Source organism: Triturus cristatus, chromosome 5_2 (assembly GCF_964204655.1).
Source record: "Triturus cristatus chromosome 5_2, aTriCri1.1, whole genome shotgun sequence".
NCBI classification, from domain to species: domain Eukaryota; kingdom Metazoa; phylum Chordata; class Amphibia; order Caudata; family Salamandridae; genus Triturus; species Triturus cristatus.
Window position 1 is genome coordinate 1,082,476,510 of NC_140588.1, and position 21,732 is coordinate 1,082,498,241.

Below are 21,732 nucleotides of genomic sequence, written 5' to 3' on the forward strand. Positions count from 1 at the left end.
CGACCTTCAAATGGATCAAGAATGCCAACCCTTGCAGCTGCGCAGGTTCACCAACTTTCTGATCTCTGGAGCCAAGGTGTGAAATGGAGGCCAAATATGTCATGGGGGGGGGGGCTCTTCCTTTAGGCATGCTTAGCATGAGCGAGGCAACATGGTGGTAGTGGTAGCCCTTACACTAACACAACTATACACAGTGCCTTCACATAAGCCACAGAGGTGCTTTAGCCCACCCTTCACCCTACAACCAGGAGTTGTGTTCCATTGGTGAAAACTGCGCTTGATGCACTCAGACCTACTGGCTTGGATCCTGACATACCACAACTGAAGGTATGGTAGAACCCAAACACTAACCTAACGTTCCAACTCATTCCTAGTTGGTACCACACAGACAATTGGTACCCCCGGATCTCTGGGTGCCTTTACCACTGTAAATTAGAGACGCAACTCGCTGTTCTCGCGACCCAATCCTCTACAGATCTCAGCCCTCGGATGACAAATGAAAGGTCCAATCCCATTTACTCCCAGTAGTTGAGTTATAGATTCATGTGAGCCATGACCGACCACCTGGACTGTGTCAAAATATCACCTAAAAAATAAAATACCTTGACACAGGAATGTCATGTGAAGAACACTGTCAGTAAGAACATTGCCTCGAGTGTAAATACTTTGCATCTAACATACCAACATGTCGAAAAAATTGAGTGGAACATAATGTTGGCAAAAAAAGATAAGGAGCATATGAAAGCATACATACATATAGCATTATTTGTAATTTAACCCATTAAAGCACAAAATATTATTGTAATTTAAATAGTTTTAATTATTAACATAAATTGCATATGACAATATTTCTCTCTCTCTCTCTCTCTATATATATATATATATATATATATATATAAAACAAAAAATACCGTTTCAGGCATATAGTAACGAATAAATTATGCAAAAAAGAAGCAGAGAACTCTGGGTAGTTCTCAAGTTTAGGTGGAAAGCAGCTCCTGTATAGAGCACTCTCAACACCAGCGACACTCTAGATCTGCTCACCTCAAATGTCTGCTTTTCTATCAAAGTCTTTAAGCATAGAATTAGCACAGTGCCGTCCACACCAAGATAGAAAGGGACAAAGTATTTTGCCATTTATACAGCAAAGTCTTTAAGCATAGGACTAGCACAGTGCTGTCCTTGCCGGGCTGTAAAATGACAAAAGCCAATTACCACTCCAGGCACAGTATTACAGCTTTGAATTGGTAAAATACCAACCAAGCCAACCTGAAATGAGTAAAAGCAACCCCTGCCACAGTGTTTCGCTCTAACTAGAGCTCTTCAGAGAGGTATAGCTCTGTCCAGACACAAGGGAGAACCCAGTATAAGTCAAAAAAATACCCTTTCAGACATAGAAAAGCAGACATTTGAGGTGAGCAGATCTAGGGTGTCGCTGGTGTTGAGAGTGCTCTATACGGGAGCCGCTTTCCACCTAAACTTGAGAACTACCCAGAGTTCTCTGCTTCTTTTTTGTAGATAGAGAGATAGATAGATAGATAGATAGATAGATAGATAGATAGATAGATAGATAGATAGATAGATAGATAGATAGATAGATAGATAGATAGATAGACACCAATTCCGAATCCCCTTAAATAATCGGACGCCGAAACAGGGGTAGCTTTGGCAATTTCGTTTTTTATGTTTAATCCATATACGCTGTGTTAACATGGTCACATGACTCACATGACTCGTAGTTTTCAATAGGCAGCAAAGACAGACTCTTAATGACTCATAATGGTGAAGATAGAGCCGGAACAGAGAAAGAATGCTTAATAGCTGTTCACCAATTCGATTTTGTTTTCCAATGTTGCTCCAAATTACAATACTAATTTATAATAGTACTTTCTGATTAAAAAGTAACAAATAACAAAGAACAATTAGAAATTCATTTTCATTAAAAACCAGCTTATGACTATTCATGTATCTTGGATGCACGTATTTTAGCACAATTTGTCGTGGCACGACAATAAAGGACACGTGCCCATACTTTCATTTATCTCTATGCTCACATGTATCATGCACACAATATGCCCATGCAAACTAATGCTCAATATTCAACGAAATCAAATCGCTCCACATACTGATACATCACATTGTGAATTGGAAAGTGGACCATACTACATCATTGGGTCCTTAAATATACTTTATTAGAAATGACATGAAATAATATGCGCCCATTTTGTCCAGTGCGAACGTTACATTGAGCAGAATACTGCTAGCTAAGCCATAACTAAAATTGATTCTTAATTTATTCAACAAAGGAAAAAACATATAAATTAATCATGAGTATAAAATATTCAACAAAGTGCAAGTGCTATTTATCAAATGTCTCTGGGCCTCCGTTTACTTCTCACCAGCTGAGTTCAGGTGTTGTCAATTTTGGTTAAAGATGAATCTAAGGATTAATCAGAGTGCAAATGCTTCATTATTGTACTTCCAAGTTGTAAACTATATACTTGTGCAAATGTATGCAATAAAGTGCAAGTGCATTACAGTACTTAAATATCTGCAAATGTATGCAGTAAAGTGCAAATGCATTACAGTACTTAAATATAGGCCTTTTTGTGGTTCATTAGTGAACCGAAAAGTGCAAGTGCATCAACCTAATATTTCTATTTGGAGTACATAAATAATCTCATACGCATTTAATATCATTTTGCCATACAAAGAAAACCACCTTGATGAATTACTGAAACCTTACTGTTGTATTGATAAGGCTACATGTTCAATCTACATCCATAATGCTTATAGATTTCACCTAGATACGCTCTGTTTGCGCCACTCTAAGTGTTTCTTACTCTGCTGAAATTAAAATTAGGAATAAAAACCTCTGCAATGGATACCTCTACTAAGTTAAATAAACATGCAGATCTTCATCAGCATTCAATCCAAAGGGATTCATGGAGTTAAAAAGCAAAATATATTTGGGCTCCAGTTGGCGAAGCCCTCACGATCACCACCTCTTCTGAGTTTAGGAACTGGTCTATTGCAAAATATGACAGGTGATTTGTGTTGCCTTTGTGTACCTCATTTATATGTCGAGCAACCACATAACTCTTGTCATTATTTTTCACAGCCCTTAGATGTTGCAGTATGCGGGTATGCACCATATGAATGGTACTGCCAACGTACATTTTTTGACATGTGCATTGTAAGATGTATACAACGTACTCACTTCTGCAATTCAATGAGCATCTAATCTTCCATGGGCTGCTCATAAGTGAAGAAATGACCTGTTTTTCGTTCCGACCAATCTTACATGCTTTACATTTAAAGCATTTGTGGAAGCCGGGACTTACTTTCAACCAGCCTTCCACTTTGCTCACTTCTGGACTATTGTTAAACAGATCATTCCTCATGGATTTTGCCTTATTAAAGGTGATCATTGGTCTACGTGGCACCATACCATTAAGTATAGGGTCTCTTCTTACCAGATACCAATGCCTGCACAGACTATCTCTCACTTTAGAGTGGTAGGCATTGAATCCGGTAATCATCCTTATTTGGTCTCCTGTGGTTTTCTTCTTTCTCTTCGATTTTTCTACATCTGGTCTCAGGAGTGTCTCCCTTTCAATTTTGTTCACTTTTTCACGCGCTTGATTCAATACTTCTGACTTATAGCCTCTCTGTACAAATCTTTTAGTTAGTGAGTCCTGCGTTTCTACTAAAGCCAATGCCTCACTGCAGTTACGCTTCATCCTCAGATGCTCAGCATAAGGAATACTCATTTTCAGCCTCTGAGGATGGAAACTGTCAGCATGCAGGATGGTGTTTCCCGCTGTCGGTTTTCTAAAAGTGCGGGTATGAATCACCCCCTGTTGTACATAGACTTCTAGATCTAACAAGCATTTGCAATGCAATAGGTCTCGCATTTATAAGAGTTTGAGCTATTGGCATTGTAAAATTACAATGCATTTTATTTATGTTTTAAAACAAATAAAAGGCATTGTCATTTACAATGTCAGTAGCATAAACTCGCATAAAAGCAGTGTGTGGAGTGCAGCAGTGTGCGGCGTGCAGCAGTGTGCAGCATGCACCAGTGTGCGGCGTGCAGCAGTGTGCGGCGTGCAGCAGTGTGAGGCATGCAGCAGTGTGAGGTGTGCAGCAGTGTGCGGCGTGCAGCAATGTGCGGCATGCAGCAGTGTGTGGCGTGCAGCAGTGTGTGGCATGCAGCAGTGTGCGGCGTGCAGCAGTGTGTGGTGTGCAGCAGTGTTTCGTGTAGCAGTGTGAGGCATGCAGCACTGTGTGGCGTGCAGCGGCGCGCAGCAGTGTGCAGCGTGCAGCAGTGTGTGGCGTGCAGCAGTGTGCTGCGTGCAGCAGTGTCGTGCAGCATGGAGCGGTGAGTAATGCAGCAGTGTGCAGCAGTGTGTGGCGTGCAGCAGTGTGCGGCATGCAGCAGTGTGTGCCGTGCAGCAGTGTGTGGCGTGCAGCAGTGTTTCGTGTAGCATTGTGCGGCGTGCAGCAGTGTGTGGCGTGCAGCAGTGTGTGGCATGCAGCAGTGTGTGGCGTGCAGCAGTGTGTGGCGTGCAGCAGTGTTTCGTGTAGCAGTGTGCGGCGTGCAGCAGTGTGCTGCGTGCAGCAGTGTGTGGCATGCAGCAGTGTGTAGCATGCGGCAGTGTGTGGCGTGTAGCAGTGTGCGGCATGCAGCAGTGTGCGGCGTGCAGCAGTGTTTTGTGTAGCAGTGTGAGGCATGCAGCACCGTGTGGCATGCAGCGGCGTGCAATAGTGTGCGGCGTGCAGTAGTGTGTGGCGTTCAGCAGTGTGCGGCGTGCAGCAATGTGCTGCGTAGAGCAGTGTCATGCAGCATGCAGCAGTGAGTAATGTAGCAGTGTGCAGCAGTGTGTGGCATGCAGCAGTGTGCGGCGTGCAGCAGTGTGTGCCGTGCAGCAGTGTGTGGCATGCAGCAGTGTTTCGTGTAGCAGTGTGCGGCGTGCAGCAGTGTGTGGCATGCAGCAGTGTGTGGCGTGCAGCAGTGTGAGGTGTGCAGCAGTGTGCGGCGTGCAGCAATGTGCGGCATGCAGCAGTGTGTGGCGTGCAGCAGTGTGTGGCATGCAGCAGTGTGCGGCGTGCAGCAGTGTGTGGTGTGCAGCAGTGTTTCGTGTAGCAGTGTGAGGCATGCAGCACTGTGTGGCGTGCAGCGGCGCGCAGCAGTGTGCAGCGTGCAGCAGTGTGTGGCGTGCAGCAGTGTGCGTATGAATCACCCCCTGTTGCACATAGACTTCTAGATCTAACAAGCATTTGCAATGCAATAGGTCTCGCATTTATAAGAGTTTGAGCTATTGGCATTGTAAAATTACAATGCATTTTATTTATGTTTTAAAACAAATAAAAGGCATTGTCATTTACAATGTCAGTAGCATAAACTCGCATAAAAGCAGTGTGTGGAGTGCAGCAGTGTGCGGCGTGCAGCAGTGTGCGGCATGCAGCAGGGTGCGGTGTGCAGCAGTGTGCGGCGTGCAGCAGTGTGAGGCATGCAGCAGTGTGAGGTGTGCAGCAGTGTGCGGCGTGCAGCAATGTGCGGCATGCAGCAGTGTGTGGCGTGCAGCAGTGTGTGGCATGCAGCAGTGTGCGGCGTGCAGCAGTGTGTGGTGTGCAGCAGTGTTTCGTGTAGCAGTGTGAGGCATGCAGCACTGTGTGGCGTGCAGCGGCGCGCAGCAGTGTGCAGCGTGCAGCAGTGTGTGGCGTGCAGCAGTGTGCTGCGTGCAGCAGTGTCGTGCAGCATGGAGCGGTGAGTAATGCAGCAGTGTGCAGCAGTGTGTGGCGTGCAGCAGTGTGCGGCATGCAGCAGTGTGTGCCGTGCAGCAGTGTGTGGCGTGCAGCAGTGTTTCGTGTAGCATTGTGCGGCGTGCAGCAGTGTGTGGCGTGCAGCAGTGTGTGGCATGCAGCAGTGTGTGGCGTGCAGCAGTGTGTGGCGTGCAGCAGTGTTTCGTGTAGCAGTGTGCGGCGTGCAGCAGTGTGCTGCGTGCAGCAGTGTGTGGCATGCAGCAGTGTGTAGCATGCGGCAGTGTGTGGCGTGTAGCAGTGTGAGGTGTGCAGCAGTGTGCGGCGTGCAGCAATGTGCGGCATGCAGCAGTGTGTGGCGTGCAGCAGTGTGTGGCATGCAGCAGTGTGCGGCGTGCAGCAGTGTGTGGTGTGCAGCAGTGTTTCGTGTAGCAGTGTGAGGCGTGCATCAGTGTGTGACGTGCAGCAATGTGTGGCATGAGGCAGTGTGTGGCATGCAGCAGTGTGAGGCATGCAGCAGTGTGAGGCGTGCAGCAGTGTTTCGTGCAGCAGTGTGTGGCATGCAGCAGTGTGTGGCGTGCAGCAGTGTGTGGCGTGCAGCAGTGTGTGGCATGCAGCAGTGTGAGGCGTGCAGCAGTGTGAGGCGTGCAGCAGTGTTTCGTGTAGCAGTGTGAGGCGTGCAGCAGTGTGTGGCATGCAGCAGTGTGCGGTGTGCAGCAGTGTGTAATGCAGCAGTGTGCGCAGCAGTGTGTGGCGTGCGGTAGTGTGCGGCGTGAAGCAGTGTGCGACGTGCAGCAGTGTGTGGCGTGCAGCAGTGTGTGGCATGGTTTGTAAACAACAAGAAAAGCGGACATCAAAGGAAGGGTGGGAGGGAACGAGCATATGGGGTGTGAGTTATAACGAAAGTTAATTGTTTTAAGAGGGGATGCAGGAAGTGAGGCTGAGCGCGCGCCGGCAAAAGCAGTGTGCTGCTTTCAAGTCTGATGCCAGATGCCAGCTTCGCGCTTGAATGCCTCACATGCACTGGCCAAAAACCGTATTCCTAAGGTCTTGCACCCCTTACTAAATCTCTCTTAATGCGTGAGGCGCCGCACGTGCAGGAAGTAGCTGGTGGCAAATGGAATGCGCGCGGTTGTGCGCGTAACTGCCACCCGATCCGTCTGGGAAGCCTTTGGGAGCATTTTCTGAAGCCCCTACATAAGTCTCGCTGAGCGATCGCATACGCGATAGCCAGGCGAGACCTAAAAATGAGACACTGGACTTGCTGACATGGTCTGTAAATCTCAAGTTCAGGTCGTTATCATTTATGTCCTGCACGAATCGCTTAGCTGAACCAGATGAGCCATCTCACAACACAAACAGATCATCAATAAATCGGATCCAAGTTACGACGTGATCGTTCCATTCCCTGATGAGTTTAGGTTTGAGCACCTGCTCCTCCTACCAGCCCATATTCAAATTGGCATAGCTGGGGGCGAAGCAGGTGCCCATCGCTGTTCCTTGTAACTGCTTGTATGTGTCTCCTCCAAACATGAAGTGGTTATTGTTCAAACATAATCTGCACATTCCCATTAACATGCCTGAATGTTTATATTGACTGATAGGTCGTATATTTAAATAATGTTGTAATGCACGTAAACCATCTTCATGAGCAATGCTCGTGTACAAGCTGACCACATCTAAAGTGATCAGAAGATAGGACTCTTTACAGACCACAAAGTCCCCGGTGTCTTGAATGTATGCTGTTAGTGCCTTTACAAATACCTGCAAAAAGGAGTCTAAGAGTAAGTACCTGGACGTGGGCTCAAACAAACTACCAATTTCAGAAATAATGGGTCTGCCCGGTGGAGTTTCCCTGTTTTTGTGTATTTTTGAGATCAGATAGAGGATGGGCATAACTGGATTATCAACCTTCATAAATAAATACTCTGTTTGTGAAATCAGCCCTAATCCCCGCCACCGACCTAGATCTTTCATGAATTTCTGCTTCATTTCAACTAGGTCACTTTGGGGTACTTTAAGATAGCAATTGTGGTCCCTTAGCTGCATTTTGGCCTCTGCATTATCGGACTCAAGGGGCCAGAGATCCCCAATGCCACCTTTGTCCAACTGTCGGACCACAATATCTTTTCGTTTTTTTTATCTTAGTTACAAAAGCATAGTAATCTTTTACTAGTTGATTGCCATCTTTTAAGAATGCCTTACTGGAGACTGAGAATAACTCTTTCACAGATCTATATATACCCTGAAAGTTTTGCGGTGATCCGTCAAGCGGGAGCCGAGAAAAAAGGGGGGTCCCAAAACGCGTTTTCCCCATGCAATTTCCCATAGGATCTGTTGTCGCAGCTACAGCCCGAACCGCTGAACGGAATGACACCAAATTTGGCAAAGAGGTAGTCCCCAGTTCGGACTCGTGCCTTTTGCATATATGGTGTGAATCCGTTCAGTAGTTCCTGAGAAAATTAGAGTTAAAAGTACATATATATCTATGGCCTCGGAGGATCCGTGCACCCTACCCGCACCGTAAGCACACCCTCCCCGAACCAAGCACGCACCCTCCTGATCGCGTGCTGAATGCTAATTGGCTGTCGAGTGTCTCTCTACATTCGAAATCAGGAACTGTTGGCGACCATTTTGTGCCTCGGTAGAAGCGAGGCTGAAGAAGCAAGGGGAAAAAGTGTGTAAAACATACAAAGGGGGCAGAGTGGAAATACTCTAACCCTCTAGAGGTGCTTAGGGGGTCCCAGAAGGGCCCCCTGGGGCCCATTTAAAAAAAAAAAATATGGTGAAATGCGCGCACGGTGCGCGCATTCTATCGCGTTGGATGCACGGATCCTCTTGCGGTGGGTTCGTGGATCCAACTGAAAAAAAATGAAATTGTTGGCAAATAAAGATTAACCTTAAGTGTTTTGTTCTTGAGTGGCTCTAAAAAGAGCCGTTGTGTTCATTCAGAGTTTTTGGTACTTATAAGTAAGTACCTATACAGAGTCTAAAGTTGTTGAGGAAGACTCTGTTTCCTTCATCTCTCCTATACATCTCTTGCATATGAAAGCGCAGATTGTTATTGTAAATGGACCCCATTCTGTAGTCTCGGAGAAAAGCAGAAACAGAGGTGTATCTTTCTTGGCGTGGAGGTTCCACAACAAATTCCTCATCGGACGAAAGGTCTGATTCAGATGTTGGTTGTTGTGCAGAAGCTATTGTTTTGAGAAAAATTGCAGCTGTGGAAATCTTCTCCAAAAAGTTTCTTCTAGATGAGATGTTCCTCTAAAGAAGCTCAAAGAAGAATGATTGAAATGGGTGGGGTCTTAGAAGAGGAAGTGTAATGAACCAATCAAATCTCTTTTTTTGGAGGTCAAATGGGATCCGCGCACCGTGCGCTTACGCAGCACGCACCCAGCGCGCATCCACGAAATTGAATTAAAAAATATTATAGGATTAGATGTAAAAATATATTAGTTTTAAGACTAGTTTAGAGTTTGTCTTCAATTAATGTTCACATGAAATACATATATATGTTTTTTTAAATGTCAAATACTTCGCGGGATCTGCGCACCTACCGCGTCATAGACGCAGATGACGCATCGCGGAAGCACGTAAACGTCGCGTTACATACATCGAACGTGTCACGTATAGGCCTGGAGTCGCGTACCGGTCGCATAGCGATCGCGCACTAACCACGTACCCGAAGCATACAATGCACGGATGCTATCGCGTAGGAATTGTGAACGGTGCGCTTAGGGTGCGCGGATCCAAAAACAGTTAAAAAAAATATATAAAATAAAGTTTTGCACATATAGTTCAAATAATAAAATATGTTTGAAAAAGCAATTAACTTCAAATAATATTTTATAATTTTTAAAAGAATTAATTGAAAAAATAAGTTTAAAAAATGGTGATAAAAAGTCTATAAAAAAACAAAATTAATGAATTTGACACACTGAATTTGAAAAATATACAAATCCAATCAAAATCATTAAACATGACATCTTCAGAGATAAGTTAAAGATAGGAATTAGCATTTAAAAAACCTTTGAAATTCACTGAAAAAACCATAGGTTTCATGCACGTTATAGTTAGGAATTGGCATTTAAAAAACCTTTGAAATTCACTGAAAAAACCAAAGGTTTCAGGCACGTTATAGTTAGGAATTGGCATTTAAAAACCTTAGAAATTCACTAAAAAAAACATAGGTTTCAAGGGCGTTATAGTTAGCTGGACATTTCCCTCGTACAAAACCCTAGAAATTCCCCTGTTATAGTTAGTTCCGCTAACTATAACTCGCGCCCCCGCAATGCACTGCTGATGACGTTACATATTACATCACTCATGACATGGTCAGTGACATCACTGATGACATCACTCATGACATCTCAAATTACATCACTGATGACATCACTGATGACGACATCCATGTGATAAATTAGTGCATCTTCTCACACCCTAATATAACGTTTGATACACCGACTCAAAATTTCAGACGGCCATTTTGACAACCATAGATACTCCAATACCAATAACTACTCACCCACTCATTGACTTTTAGGTCTACATACATGTCCACTCACTCACCTCTACAGTCACTCATACTTACAGTCACTCTGTGCATTTATACACCTATATAGACACTCACACACCGCCAATCATCCATTGAGGTACTGACACATCTAGTCAGTCATGCAAATAATTAATCACAATAAAATTTACTCACCTATACAGTTAAAAACACTCAAGTTCACTTACTCATAAAAATACTAACAAATTCTGTGTCTTCCTGCAGAAAAAACAAACAGCACATGACACAGATATCCTTGCACTATGGTGCATACAGCCACTCCCAAAATCACACACTCTCACATATAGATAGTTATATACTCTTACACACATATACACTGCGTTTCACATATGTAGTTACTGACACATGTACAACTGATATATACATTCAATAACTAACACACCCATACATACACTCACCCAACCATACAGTGCATCACAAATGCACTCTTAAAACCATGCAACCACTGAATCACCCACTCACACATCTAGTCACAGAGTTACACACATCCTACCCACACAAACACTCAGGCACCCATACAGATACTCAGACAACCAATCAATAACCCATATAGACACTCATATAGCTATTCACAAAACCATGCAGCCACTTATACACCAACACACAGACATTCACACAGTTTACTAACTAGTCTGCAGTAAGATACATTTAATGACTCACTTATAGAGTCAGTTACGCACCTAGAAAATCATCCATTCACACACTTGTACACCCATTTATTTTTCAACAGGCCTTTCTCTATATATATTAAACATATTAAAACTGTTCAGAAACACATACTCAATGGATGATGTCATCAGTGATGTCATCAGTGATGTCATTTGAGATGTCATCAGTGATGTCATCAGCGATGTCACTGACCATGTCATGAGTGATGTAATATGTGACGTCATCAGCAGTGCATTGCAGGGGCGCGAGTTATAGTTAGCTGAGCTAACTATAACAGGGGAATTTCTAGGGTTTTGTACGAGGGAAATGTCCAGCTAACTGTGGTTTTTTCAGTGAATTTCTAAGGTTTTTTAAATGCCAATTCCTAACTATAACGTGCCTGAAACATTTGTTTTTTTCAGTGAATATATATATATATATATATATATATATATATATCATGCCAAGGTGCCTCTGAACATAAGGACGCCACTCCGCTGGTGAAAGTTTAACAAAACTATTTATTTTCAGAAGCTGCACATTATGTCCGGTTTCTTAAAGCCTCCCCCGACGCGTTTCAAAGCTCCTGCTTCTTCCTCATGGGGCCATAGGCAGCACGTGACAGATATTAACCACAGCTGTTATTTATAATCCATTGCTTGCATACTCTCTCCGGTGAGGTATGCTGGTAGCTGTAGTTCGATTTTTACCCTTCAGTGGGGTCCGTGCAAGTGCCATAATTAAAGCCTTTTAAAACTCATTTTGCAGCCCTCCGGTGGGCTCCAGGCTTCATTTGCAGCAACCCAATTGTGAATCACCAGCGCTGATTACAGGCAGAGCAATCCCCGCCATACAGTCCCGTTATGGTCAATCCTACCGGGTGGTGCATCCTCCGCGGCTGAGGCCGCCGCGTCAAACATCATGCCAAGGTGCCTCTGAACATAAGGACGCCACTCCGCTGGTGAAAGTTTAACAAAACTATTTATTTTCAGAAGCTGCACATTATGTCCGGTTTCTTAAAGCCTCCCCCGACGCGTTTCAAAGCTCCTGCTTCTTTCTCATGGGGCCATAGGCAGCACGTGACAGATATTAACCACAGCTGTTATTTATAATCCATTGCTTGCATACTCTCTCCGGTGAGGTATGCTGGTAGCTGTAGTTCGATTTTTACCCTTCAGTGGGGTCCGTGCAAGTGCCATAATTAAAGCCTTTTAAAACTCATTTTGCAGCCCTCCGGTGGGCTCCAGGCTTCATTTGCAGCAACCCAATTGTGAATCACCAGCGCTGATTACAGGCAGAGCAATCCCCGCCATACAGTCCCGTTATGGTCAATCCTACCGGGTGGTGCATCCTCCGCGGCTGAGGCCGCCGCGTCAAACATCATGCCAAGGTGCCTCTGAACATAAGGACGCCACTCCGCTGGTGAAAGTTTAACAAAACTATTTATTTTCAGAAGCTGCACATTATGTCCGGTTTCTTAAAGCCTCCCCCGACGCGTTTCAAAGCTCCTGCTTCTTCCTCATGGGGCCATAGGCAGCACGTGACAGATATTAACCACAGCTGTTATTTATAATCCATTGCTTGCATACTCTCTCCGGTGAGGTATGCTGGTAGCTGTAGTTCGATTTTTACCCTTCAGTGGGGTCCGTGCAAGTGCCATAATTAAAGCCTTTTAAAACTCATTTTGCAGCCCTCCGGTGGGCTCCAGGCTTCATTTGCAGCAACCCAATTGTGAATCACCAGCGCTGATTACAGGCAGAGCAATCCCCGCCATACAGTCCCGTTATGGTCAATCCTACCGGGTGGTGCATCCTCCGCGGCTGAGGCCGCCGCGTCAAACATCATGCCAAGGTGCCTCTGAACATAAGGACGCCACTCCGCTGGTGAAAGTTTAACAAAACTATTTATTTTCAGAAGCTGCACATTATGTCCGGTTTCTTAAAGCCTCCCCCGACGCGTTTCAAAGCTCCTGCTTCTTCCTCATGGGGCCATAGGCAGCACGTGACAGATTTAACCACAGCTGTTATTTATAATCCATTGCTTGCATACTCTCTCCGGTGAGGTATGCTGGTAGCTGTAGTTCGATTTTTACCCTTCAGTGGGGTCCGTGCAAGTGCAAACTTTGATAGAAAAGCAGACATTTGAGGTGAGCAGATCTAGAGTGTCGCTGGTGTTGCTCTATACAGGAGCTGCTTTCCACCTAAACTTGAGAACTACCCAGAGTTCTCTGCTTCTTTTTTTGCATAATTTATGCCTGAAATGGTATTCTTTTGATATATATATATCTATATATATGGAGTCAATCTGTTCAGTAGTTCCTGCGAAAATTGCAGTTAAAAGCACATACATATCTATAGCCGCGCACCGTGCGCGCACCCTAACGTGCGCGAGCGTAATTCTGATTGGTTGTTACATGTCAGTCAACGTTCGAATCGGTCGAAATCAGGAAGTGTCGACGGCCATTTTGTTTGTTTTCAGTGCGAGAGTGGAAAAGGAAGGTGGCAAACGTGAAAAGGGGGCAGGGTAGAGAGTTCCTGACCCCCTAGCCTTTGTCAGGGGGTCCCTGAAGGACCCCGAAGGCTGAAAAAACATTTAAATTGTTTTTTTTTTAAATCGTGGGGGGTGCGCGCACGGAGAAAAACCATAAAAAAATAATAATAATTTAATACGTAGTTTATTGAAAATTAAATATATAAAAAAATAATAATACATACATAACTTAGCATTTAAAAACCGTACAAATTCACTGAAAAAACCATAGGTTTCACACACGTTATAATTAGGAATTAGCATTTAAAAAACCTTGCAAATTTACTTAAAAAACCATAGGTTTCACACATGTTATAGCTAGGTGGATATTTCACTCGTAAAAAACCAATGAAATTCCACCGTTATAGTTAGTTCAGATAACTATAACTCGCGCGACCGCCACTCTATCACAAGGATGATGTCATCAGTGATGTCAGGAGTGATGCCACTGACCATGTCATGAGTGATGTAATATGTGACGTCATGAGCAGAGGATTGCGGGCGCGCAAGTTATAGTTATCTGAACTAACTATAACGGTGGAATTTCATTGTTTTTTTACGAGTTGGGCTGGATTGCAGCAACATTGATTTTGGGCATCCTCATTAACTTGAGGTATCCATCTCACCGGTGTGTCCACATAGACTAACATTTTTTGTCAATAATGATGACACAACACAATATAAATTGATATGATTGTTGTTAATATTGAATGTTAATCTGCATTTAAGTCTTTTTGTGCATTCTATGGTTGGCTGATTGACCAATGTGGTCTCAAACTTACTTTCAAGCTATGACAAAGGATTAATTTTAACGGGTTTTTTAATTTTAATAGACACTGTTTTAAATCCTTGCAACTTTGCACATAATTTGAAGTTATTTGCACATATGCAATGTATATTTAGGATAGCAATATACAAATGTCTAGGCTTCTGAAGTTCTGGTTTTTAAACGTGTTTATGAAGTCAATAGACAGGTATTTTAACCAATGTGAATTTGCACAAACAAGAGCAGCATTTTGCACATTTATAAAACAATATTTGCACTAGTCAACTTTTATTGTAGATGTCCATAGACCTATAATCTTGGTTCTTGAGGCATTCTTTGTCAATGTATGCAATTTTGCACGAAGAAAAACAGCAATTTGCACATTTGTAAAACTTCGAAGTATTTTGTCGATGTCTATGTACCCATAATCACATGATTGTTGCACTGGCACTTTAAATTCTATGGTCACTCCTCTGGGCGTCATGTGATCATGCTTCTTTGAAGCCGAAACGCGTCATGGCGGCAGTGCCGGTTTAAATGAAATAAAATAATTAGCACAAAAATCTGGGTCCGTACCGTCTCTTATGCAGCGTCTGTGAAGTGGAGTACTGCGACGGATTGCTTGGGCATCTGTTAACTGATCTGCTTCGTCAGTATCTTACGGACCCCTCCTGAAGTTTCGGGCCAAGCGGCAGGAAGCATCCTTTCGTTTATCGGAAGAGACTGTGTGTTCCCGTGTGGTTCAGCCGCGGTTGCCCCCGGACAGCTCAACATACCCTACAGAAGTTACAAGGCGATACGACGCGTACTGAAAGACGCGAGCAACGCTAGAAGTTACTATCGAGGTAGGAAGTAAAAGCTTGAAAGTCCGGTATTGGAGTGTGCGAGTGGCACAAGCAGGGACATTGTTTCTGATTGTTTGTGCTTAACTCACTATCATTGAACTTAAACCACTATTGCACTATGTCTGCCGACGCTATGAGGGGTCGCGAGGAGGCGGCCAATGAAATGTTCAACGACTCGCCCGTGAGCGAGATAACAACACCTGTAAATCCAACTAATCAACCTGCAGAAAGCACCAGTCTCCGGGAATTGTTCAAAAATTTGGAAAAGGCGATGCGCAGCGAGCAATCAAAGTGGTGGGAGCACCGCTCTCTGTCACGATACTTGGAGGTTGGGCGTATTCCGCAGGGGCTGCGCATTATGCTGGCCCCTAGCTTCGAAAATCCAGACCCCAGGATGTTATCCGAGTGGGCGGAATGTAATCTGGAATCCTCCTGCAAACTGGTTAAAATTTTAGTTAAATATGCGGAGAGTGATCGTCTGGTCCTACAAGGAAAAATAGATGACCTTAATGTGGAAATACGATTTGGGAAAAAGGGGGTGGTGATGGACAGAGTTTCTGAATGATGCAGAATACTCTTACCAAGTCAAGAGATCATGGTTTTAATCCATCACCATTTTTTAGCTCACTGCACCATCCCAGCTCAGAACATGGCTACATGCAAATTAGTCTGTACCTGTCCCAGTGTATGATGGGAACAGGGCAAACCAAACTACCAAGCCAATTCTTATACTGGGAAGGAAACAAGCTTCCGGGGACCGGTTTCTGGCATCACAGCCTTCGTCGGCCCGGCTTGCCTGAATCCTGATGGTGCAATGAGCAAGGGACTCACGTCTGAGCATACCCTCCCACACTGGGTGTGGATAAAATCGATTTGGGAAAAAGGGGGTGGTGATGGACAGAGTTTCTGAATGATGCAGAATACTCTTGCCAAGTCAAGAGATCATGGTTTTAATCCATCACCGTTTTTTAGCTCACTGCACCATCCCAGCTCAGAACCTGGCTACATGCAAATTAGTCTGTTCCTGTCCCAGTGCATGATGGGAACAGGGCAAACCAAACTACCAAGCCAATTCTTATACTGGGAAGGAAACAAGCTTCCGGGGACCGGTTTCTGGCATCACAGCCTTCGTCGGCCCGGCTTGCCTGAATCCTGATGGTGCAATGAGCAAGGGACTCACGTCTGAGCATACCCTCCCACACTGAGTGTGGATAAAATCGATTTGGGAAAAAGGGGGTGGTGATGGACAGAGTTTCTGAATGATGCAGAATACTCTTACCAAGTCAAGAGATCATGGTTTTAATCCATCACCGTTTTTTAGCTCACTGCCCCATCCCAGCTCAGAACCTGGCTACATGCAAATTAGTCTGTACCTGTCCCAGTGCATGATGGGAACAGGGCAAACCAAACTACCAAGCCAATTCTTATACTGGGAAGGAAACAACATCATGATTTATAATAGTGAGAAACAGTATTAAGAAGCAGGTGTTGCAACAAGGAGAGGTGCAGGCTGCCACGATGGTTATAGGGTGGCATTTATCTGCCTCAAGGGACCATGTAAAGCGTATATCCACGCTACTTGAGCATTACGTGGACTACATAATCACGTGAGACACTTCATACAAGTTGTGACCATTGGCGACAACCTGATAAGAAGCTATGATATAGGATATAGCTGTTTTTATCATCTTCTATGCCCAGCGCTATTAAATCTTCCTTTAAAGAATATCAAACCCCGTGGCGCACCCTAAGCCACGTTGAGACAGTGTTTTCATCAAGATAACTGCCACAGAATAGGTTTTCTACAACTCACAATCATACATATTTTTAAAAAGGAAGGGTGCTTTTTTTCATATTCGTAGTGTGAATGTTCTGCCTCATGCTCCCCCTAGTTCTGCTGACCTCACAAGTATTGCTCATTTTAAAGCCATTTCTGTGACGGAGTCCTGGCGAAGGCCATGCCGAAACATGTGTATTCTGACAACATACCGTCAGTCTCTGCACATCACTTGATCATTGTTCCCCTGAATTATGGATCATGTAATCTCTTCTGTAATTAATCACTAGCAATACGTTTATGTTTGTCTTTACATATGTATCCAATGTGAAGTATGACAACAAAGACAGATGTGGATAATGTTTTATAGATTAATTATTCATCACATGTATCAAGTATATACACTTATTTATATAAAGCATTATTGATAAAATTTGATAAATATATCATTTTGTTTTATTATTCTATGGAAAATAAACCAAAATGATTTTGATATTAGTTACAAAAATCACTGTTTTCATTAATTTTCTCTGTTTTAGAGTTTCTTTAACTGTTTTTCACTGTGCGCAGGTGTGTCCTTACATGTTCATGTTATATGAAGGCACCTTAGTACTCCCTTTACAAGCCTTACACTGAATGCATGGAAAAATCCTGTGATTTCATTGATCCTGGGACTTGGCGTTATCGAAGATAAATGATTTCGAACTATGGTGTCTCATTGCGAATGACTTCTCCTGTATGTTATTTTAGGGGATTCTTGTATAACTGTCCCTATAATAGGGTCTGTTTGTGAGATACTCCAGTGACGGTGCATAAACTTACCTAACGCCCTAGTATCATTGGAGAGCATGGTAATAAGTCTAAATTCCTTACCCAATTTGTGTTTGTGGATTTTATCCTTTAATAGTGTATTGAGTGATATTGTTTCTGCTCTCTCTTGTTCCTGATCTAGAACAGTGTCTGAATATCCTCTCTTTCTGAACCTCTCAATGGCACCCTGAGCTTCATGTTCGTAGTCTCCTTTTCTGTTGCAATTTCTTTTTAATTGAAGTTATTCCCTATAGGGGATACTCAGTTTGAGTGGACGAGGATGGCTGCTAGTTGATTCCAATACTGAATTTCCAGCTGTTGGTTTTCGGTATATCTGTCCCTCTGTGATAAAGATTTTTAGATCTAAAACGTTTACGGCTGGCACTAATTTCCCCACTAAAGGGAATACTGACACTGTTTCTATTCAGAGACCTGATGTAGTCTTCAGCATCACTTTGAGATCCTTTCCTCAAGATAAACAGCTTATGTATCTGTACCACCCAATTATACCCATGCACTTTTGGTATGTTATGTTATTTATACTTATAGAGCGCATGGTTACCCTGGGGTGTCCTGGCGCTAAGTACTGGTTACCTGGAGGGGCTGATAAAGTGCTACTGAGAGAAGAGCCATGTCTTCAAGCCCTTACGGAAAGACAAAAGGTCCGGGGCATTTCTAAGCTGAAAAGGGAGCTCGTTCCAGGCTCTAGAGGCACAAAGAATGAAGCTTCTACCTCCCCAATTGTTTTTTTTAAGGAGGCAACTTGCACTTGTTTAGCACCCGTTGATCTTAACATCCTACCTGGAACATACCATTGGAGTTTGCGTCTCAGAAACTCAGGATCTCTTTCATTGTCAGCCTTAAAAACAATACACAGAGTCTTAAAGTGTTTCCTTAGCTTTACTGGGAGCCAGTGCAGTTTTTTCAGTTCTCCCTTGTCAGAAACGAACTTCGGTGTTCCAGACAGCATTCTGGCCGCTGAGTTCTGGACCAGTTGAAGCCTATTCAAGTGTTGTTTTTGCACATTGAGATGTAAGTTGTTACAATAGTCCAGACGCGACATTATGAGGGCCGTCAGCCCGTCACCACTGTCCTAAGATTGCTCTCATTGAGGAAGATCTTAATTTTCCTGATTATTCTGAGAACCATGAAGCAGGCTGAGGTCACCATATTTACTTGGTCCCCCATAGTAAGTTTGCTATCCACCAGAACTCCCAAATGTTTAGCTTTCCTTGAGGTTACTGGGCATAGACCAAGGTCCTCTGGCCACTACTCCGGTGTCCACACCTGAGAATTATTGCCAAACTTTAGGACCTCGGTCTTGGAGGAGTTGAGTTTTAAACAGTTGGCGGACATCCAAACCGAAATGGCACTCATACAGTCATGGAAACGATCCCCGGCCTCCTTTTCAGCTCCCTCTGTCAGCGATAGCACAATTTGTGTGTCATCTGCGTAAGAGGTGAGCTGGAAGCCGAAGGACCTGATACCTCCAGCCAATGGTGCCACGTATATATTAAATAGCTTAGGGCTGAGAGATGAGCCCTGCGGCACCCCACAAGGAAGTGAAAAAGGTTCCAAAGTGTTACCGTCCAGGTCGACCGTTTGCGACCTATTTGATAGGAAAGAATGTAGAAGATTCCAAGCGGACCCTTTTACACCAATCTCAGACAACCGGACCATCAACACTTTATGATGGACCGTGTCAAAAGCAGCAGATAGTATCCAACCATGCCACCTGCTTCTCCTACCAGCCCACGAACAAGTTTGCGTAGCCGGGGGCGAAGCAGGTGCCCATGGCCGTGCATTTGTCTATATAGTTGCTTCTGAAATATAAAAATATTGTTGGTAAGACAGAAGGTGATAAATTCAATCAACATGGTGTTATGTTGCAGGAATTTGAGAGATCTCCCACTAAGGAAATACTGTACCGCTTCTATGCCATGGACATGTGAGATGCTAGCATACAAGCTTGTTATGTCTAAGACTATCATTAACATGTCTTGTTCCCACATAGTGTCGGAAATTATTTTTACAAAGTCTTTAGTGTCCCGAATATACGATGGGAGAGTTTTCACAAATTCAAATCGAAAATGGTCTATATATTCTGACATGCATTCTGTCAAACTCCCCTCTGATGAAATAATGGGACATCCCGGTGGAGTTATACTGTTCTTCTGAATTTTTGGGAGATGATAAAATATTGGTGTTGTCGGACATGGGCATTTCAGAAATGATAGTTCCTCCGAGTTTAGCATTCCTCAGTTATGCCATTTCTGTACCATATTGTTATAGTTCTTAGTGCTGGCATTGTAGTCTTGTTTACATACATGAGTATAACAGTTAATATCAGAAAGTTGTCTTGTTGCTTCTTGGCAGTAGTTGTCTTTAGTCATGAGAACAACAATACTACCTTTATCTGGTGGTTTGCAGATAATATTCTGATCCTTCTGGATTTCTCTTAAAGCCACTACTTGAACTTTGGTTAAATTCGATTTTACTGTGTTGGATTTGGCCATTTTCAGTTTCATTAGATCTGATTTTGATGCCTCCTCAAAAACATTAATGGTATCCAAGGACACCGCTGGTATAAATGTTGATTTAGCTTTGAGCTTGCTTCTTACACTTTTTTGTATAATGCACATTTTTTGTGCTTGTGAGACTTCTCCCAATTCTTATTCACACTGATCTCCATCATCGAGATTATCAAACACAGTAAGTAAGTCAAGGTCCCGCCCTGTGGGCCCGATTCACAGAACTAACTTACGACAAAATCCTAAACTTACTACCATTTACTCATTTTGGTATTCACAGAAGGCACTTAGTCATTTTGGTATTCACTGAAGGCACTTACTCATTGATGAGTAAGTGCCTACTGTGAATACCAAAATGAGTAAGTGCACTTAATCATTTTGGTATTCACAGAAGGCACTTACTCATCACTGAGTAAGTGCCTTCTGTGTATACCAAAATGAGTAAGTGCCTTCTGTGAATACCAAATGGTAGTAAGTATAGGATTTTGTCTTAAGTTAGTTCTGTGAATCGGGCCCTGTAAGTATATCAGTTGTATCAACTGTTGCTGGAGATACATTTTGCTGACTGAGTCCTTTCAACTTAAAGAACTTGTGCAGCTTTAATTTCCTTGTGAATTGAAATAGATCAATGCACGTCTGTGTATACTCAAAATGTTTTGAGGGACCAAATGACAGTCCCATTTTTAAAACAGATTCCTCAGATTTAGTCAGATTCTTGGGGATTAGATTTATGATTGTTAATTCGTCTCCGATAATTTTTTGAAGCCTCGTTTGCTACTTGTTTGTGAGGCTATTCCTTTGTTGAAACTTGTTGAAGCCCCCTTTTCACGTCTTTCTTCTCTTTCTCGGATTTCCCAGTCTGGCGGTTTGCCTCTCCCCCGCATTGCCATGATTGTCTGAGAAGCTGGAATTCCTCATAAAAATGGGTCTAACCAGAAATTTGTTTGTGGGGATTGTTGACTTCCTCCCCAGATTGTTCCACATCCATTGTGATGTCATATTGTGATGTCTCTTTGTTTTCAACTGTTTTTTGATTTAAGTTGCTTCGTAGTGCTCGCCTTGGTGCATCGAATATCCTGGCAGAGGTGAACACTCCACCTTGTTCGTAATCACGAGCGTCGTGGTTGAATTTTGTATGTTTCCATTGTTTAATCTTATCTCCGTAGATCAGAAGCCGCATTCTTATGGCTTCTCTTTTTTCTTCTTGCGTCTTGGTGTCTAGGTCACTTGAGATTAGAGTTTCCAGTTCTGCTATTTCTTTCAGACATTTTTCTCTGTCACTCCAGGCAAATTTTATGAGAATCTTTAACATTCCTAATGAGGAATCTGTGGTATAGGCAGCCCATTCTTCTAACAAGTTAGGGTCCGGGTTCTCATATGCTGGAACCGTAGATGTCCTTAGGCCTCTAGGTACTCGGCCCACATCCACGTAATTCTGCAGATATGTAGCTTCCTACCATTTACATCTGTCATGTTCATATAGT

At 43.5% G+C, this 21,732-nt stretch overlaps 1 protein-coding gene across 2 annotated transcripts in view; it reads right to left on the reverse strand.

Annotated features, from left to right (window-relative positions):
• The window catches only part of LOC146829706 (neuroligin-3), a 1,048,059-nt gene that overhangs the window by 895,518 nt on the left and 130,809 nt on the right, over window positions 1-21,732 (reverse strand). For both annotated transcript variants that reach the window (XM_085608418.1, XM_085608416.1), the window contains exon 2: window positions 2,400-2,440. The gene's annotated coding sequence lies outside the window, so the exon portion shown is untranslated. The remainder of the gene's footprint in view (window positions 1-2,399; window positions 2,441-21,732) is intronic.